The following is a 4,907-nucleotide window of genomic DNA, read 5'->3' on the forward strand; positions in this document are numbered from 1 at the left end:
AGTTCAAATAAATCATACACAAGTTAGAAAATCTATACAACGACAAGTTCAAATACAAATACACAAATCATACACAAGTTAGAAAATCTATACAAAGACAAGTTCAAAGCCATACACAAATCTAATCATACATGCCCACGAACATATCACCATCCTCATTATCTTTCAAATGCTGATCAACAAGCTCCGTCCATATAACCACCGCCATATTATCCCTCATATTCTTCGCATTGGACCTAGCAAAGTCTATAGGGCTAAAGGGGACTCCAAGAGCATGACATTCAATGTACTTTAGAGCGTACACGCCACAATCACCATTGTTGGCCGTGGGTACATCTTTCAGCCGTCTCTCATATGTGTATCGCTCCAACCCGTATTTGACCCGTAATTCGTCGGTGTATGTGCACTCAACAAGCAGATAAGGGACCATCTCGAGAAAAGGCTCCATTATCTCATCCCATGCTTCTGGTATGCTAGATGTAGGTATGCTGTCCCAGACGACTATGTGCCTCTTAGGGATCGATATCCAAATAGCAACCCAATGTTTGTTGTCCAAGTTCACTGGCGCATAGATATCATCAATGTCCTCCCCCACTTCTTGTTTGATTGGCAAAATGAAGGCATTGATCCGTCATAAAAACTCGACGCTCCACCAGGTAGCATTCTTCCTAAACCTTTGTGATCATGTTCCGATGCTTTGAAGAACAGATACTGGTCTCTCCAGGACTGGGAAAAGTTGTGATCCAGGAAGCACATTCGCTCGCTCCGGAAAGCTTGTGGGTTCTCCTGATACCACTGCCTCAGCACATTAATCCAAGCATCTATATGCTGCATATAAAATAATACAAGTTAGAACCTTCCAGACGAATTTTATTTAAGTCGTCCAAACCTACCAGACGACTTATTTGTAAGTCGTCCAGCTGGAAAACCTTCCAGACGACTTATTTGTAAGTCGTCCAGCTGGAAAACCTTCCAGACGACTTATTGGTAAGTCGTCCAGCTGGAAAACCTTCCAGATGACTTATTGGTAAGTCGTCCAGCTGGAAAACCTTCCAGACGACTTATATATTTACAAATCTATACAAAGACAAGTTACCAGACGACTTAAAGATAAGCAGAAGACTTACTACGTCTTCCAGCCATCCTTTGGGTGTCCGGAGGATGTGATACCACCAAGTTGGTGATGTACGTGGTTTGTCCTCTTGCTTAGTGAAATAATGACTGCAAACAAAAAAGCAATCAGTTTTGGTAGACTAAATCAAGCTATTATGGGTAAAGCAATCACTTACGGATCAGTTTTCAACCAATCAGCAAGCTCCTTCAACTTAGGTCTGTTTAGTGTGGGAAATGGATTATACTTTGCCACTCTAAGGAGTTTCTTTCTCTCTGCCGTATAAGGAGATATCTGCGTGGGAGCAGGTTTCTTCGTTCCTTCACTCCTTGCACGCACAGAAGCAGTGGGAGCTGTTTTGTCCAATACAACCAGGCTCGGTTCTGAAACTGGAACGCTTGGATCAGTGGAAGCGAAGCTCGGTTGTTGATCGTTGGAAGCGAAGCTCGGTTGGTCAGTGGAAGTGAGAGGAACAATCTCTTTGGAGGTGACACCATCTACTTTATCCTCCGGCAAGATCTTATATACCGAGATCGCCTCATCTGTTGTATCCTCCGGCAACAATCTCTGCAATAAAAGTTGCACACAAGTTAACCCCGGACGACTTAAATAAAAGTTGTCTGGACGACTAGTTGACCCTGGACGACTTAAATAAAAGTTGTCTGGACGACTAGTTGACCCTGGACGACTTAAACGTAAGTTGTCTGGACGACTAGTTGACCACGGACGACTAGTTGACCACGGACGACTTAATTTTAAGTCGTCCGTGGTCAACTAGTCGTCCAGACAACTTACGTTTAAGTCGTCCAGGGTCAACTAGTCGTCCAGACAACTTTTATTTAAGTCGTCTGGACAACTAGAAGACCCTGGACGACTTAATTCTTGTTGGGAGAGGATTTGATACTAACCTCTTTGGGCAGAGGAGAAGGCTGTTTCTTTTGAGGAGTAGGCTGTTTCGTTTGAGGAGAAGGCTGTTTCTTTTGAGGAGTAGGCTTTGCCTTTTGAGGAGTAGGCTGTCTGGTTTGAGGAGTAGGATGATTGGTTTGAAGTGTAGGCTGATCCTTTTGAGGAGTAGGCTGTCTGGTTTGAGGAGTAGGCTGATTGGTTTGAGGTGTAGGGGTAGCCTGTTTGTTACTAACCCCGGTTTCTGTGGCTTGAGGGGTAGGCTGTTTGTTACTAACCCCGGTTTCTTTTGGCTTGAGGGGTAGCCTGTTTTGGTTAGAGGTGTAGGGGTAGCCTGATTGGTGACACCAACCTTCTTCTCCACAACTTCCAATCTATCGGACATCTTCCTAATCTCCCTGTTGCACTTCTTAAACCCATCTTTCATCACGTCAACTAAGTCCTTGAACATATTTCCAACTCCTCTCTGGTCACCCAACTAGCCTCTTCTCTAGCCTCTTCTCTAGCCTCTTTAGGAGCCTATTTAGGAGCCTGTTTACGAGCTTTCTTCTGAGGTCTCTGATTGTCTTCCTCCTCCTCCTCCACCTCCACCACAACCATCTCTTTGGCTCTTTTCGATGGAGTCACAACCTTAGGTTTTGTACCAGTGACTTCGCAGCAATCCATGGTCCACTTCCACGGTCTCCGATCATACATGACTTTAATGATGTTGTCCGCGGGCACGTCCTCAACCTCAGAGTCCCATTTTGGCCACATTTCACTAATGTCCTTCTCAACAAAGTTGATACCGTTGGTCTGCAGTAAATAGAAGAAGAATCGAGTTAGATATTTGAAACAAAATACTAAATAGACGACTTAATTGTAAGTCATCTACTAAGTCGTCCAGCTGGACGACCTTCCAGACGACTTAATATAAGTCGTCTGGAAGGTCTTCCAGCTGGACGACTTAGTAGACGACTTATAATAAGTCGTCTGGAAAGTCTTCCAGCTGGACGACTTAGTAGACGACTTATTATAAGTCGTCTGGAAGGTCTTCCAGCTGGACGACTTAGTAGACGACTTATTAATAAGTCGTCTACTAGGTCGTCCAGCTGGAAGACTTTCCAGACGACTTATTATAAGTCGTCTACTAAGTCGTCCAGCTGGAAGACCTTCCAGACGACTTATAATAAGTCGTCTACTAAGTCGTCCAGCTGGAAGACTTTCCATACGACTTATTATAAGTCGTCTACTAAGTCGTCCAGCTGGAAGACCTTCCAGACGACTTATAATAAGTCTTCTACTAAGTCGTCCAGCTGGAAGACTTTCCAGACAACTTAATTAAGTGAAGATGGAAAGGTACCTGACTCAAGATAGCAGCTTTCATGAATCTGCAGCCTCTGCTGCCCTCGTAAGCCAGAATCGGTGGAGACGGACTGTTTACTCTGGGACTACCAATACTAGCACCCATTCCCGGCATAGCTGTGTACGCCCAGACCTGAAGAACTTGTATAAACCCATCCACGGTGTAACAGCCAGTAATCTCTTTGTTCCACAAAGAGTCCATCAGCACCTTAAACGCGACTCTCCCCCATGGATAATTCTCAAACCGTTCTAAATCCATCACTAGCCTTGCCAGAGTAGATCGTGTAGCGGTTGAAAACTTTCTCCCTTGAATGAATCCAGTGAAGATGGAAAGGTACGCGAGCCGCTTGCGATCTTCCGTGGACCAATCCCCGCATCTCTTCAGTGCTGCTATTATCTGATCAGTAGTTGGCCCAGCTTCCAGATGAACTCCCATCATCCCCCAGAAAGAAACCATCTCTTTGATAACTTCACATTTTGGTGTCTCAAGGTCCTCGATGTACTCGCAGTTTAGACTAGTGAGGTTTTCAAACTCTAACAGTGAAAACCTCACAGGTTCTGGACCAACGAGAGACCACATCTCGTACTTCTTCTTAATGTCCAGCTTTAAACAGAGCATGTAGTGAACCAGCCTTGAAGCCCAACCAAATCCCTGCTCCTTGAACTTGATGAAAACTCCCAAACTCGACTCCTTGAGCTCTTCAAATTCATCATCAGTGAGAGCTTCCCTAAGAGCAATATGCAACTTCTTGTTATCCGTATGATACGAAATGCTATGCTAGGGTTCTGGCTCTTCCCCTAATGTGTATAACCTACGGGGAGTTCTGGAATATCCATCATTTTTGTCTGCAAAATAATCAAAGACAACAATAGAAGTCAGAACACAAGCTAAATCAATCATGCGAAAGGTGTGGCCAGAGATCTAGATATTTTAACCATAATCACAGGTCAGAAACTAGATGCACAGGAAAACATAATCCCTGAAACTGAAGCTGAGGCTACAGGAGAAGCTCAAACACGATCGTTGGCAGACTATAACCGTCCAGACGAGTACTACACCAACATATCAGCTATTCGACTTCCAGAGATTCAGAAGCCGAACTTCGAGCTCAAGCCTCAGTACTACTCTCTCGTGTCTCAGATACCTTATTTTGGGCAATCACACGAGCATCCTATGGACCATCTAGAGAGGTTCGAGGATCTTATCACTGCTATTCGTATGGATGGAGTCCCCGAGGACTACCTACTCTGCAAGCTCTTCAAATACTCACTGATTGGAGAAGCTTCGCACTGGCTCAAGCAGCTACCTACAGGATCACTGACATCCTGGGCCGACATCTTCCTGCGTAATTTCTTTGATGAGGCACGCGCTGAAGACTTGAGGAGCAAAATAGCCACTTTCGCGCAAAATCCTAGTGAGACTTTTAAAGACGCGTGGATAAGATTCAAGTTCTTCCAGCGAGACTGTCCACACCATGGATTCAATGAAGTGCAGCTATTAAGCACTTTTTACAGAGGTATCGCCTTAAGGTATCAGATGGCTCTTGAT

General features: G+C 44.7%; 1 pseudogene; it reads right to left on the reverse strand.

Moving 5' to 3' along the window:
- Positions 1-4,195, reverse strand: LOC130495895 (uncharacterized; annotated as a pseudogene).
- Between the last annotated feature and the right edge of the window lie 712 nt (positions 4,196-4,907).

Source organism: Raphanus sativus, chromosome 1 (assembly GCF_000801105.2).
Source record: "Raphanus sativus cultivar WK10039 chromosome 1, ASM80110v3, whole genome shotgun sequence".
In the NCBI taxonomy this organism is placed as follows: Eukaryota; Viridiplantae; Streptophyta; class Magnoliopsida; order Brassicales; family Brassicaceae; genus Raphanus; species Raphanus sativus.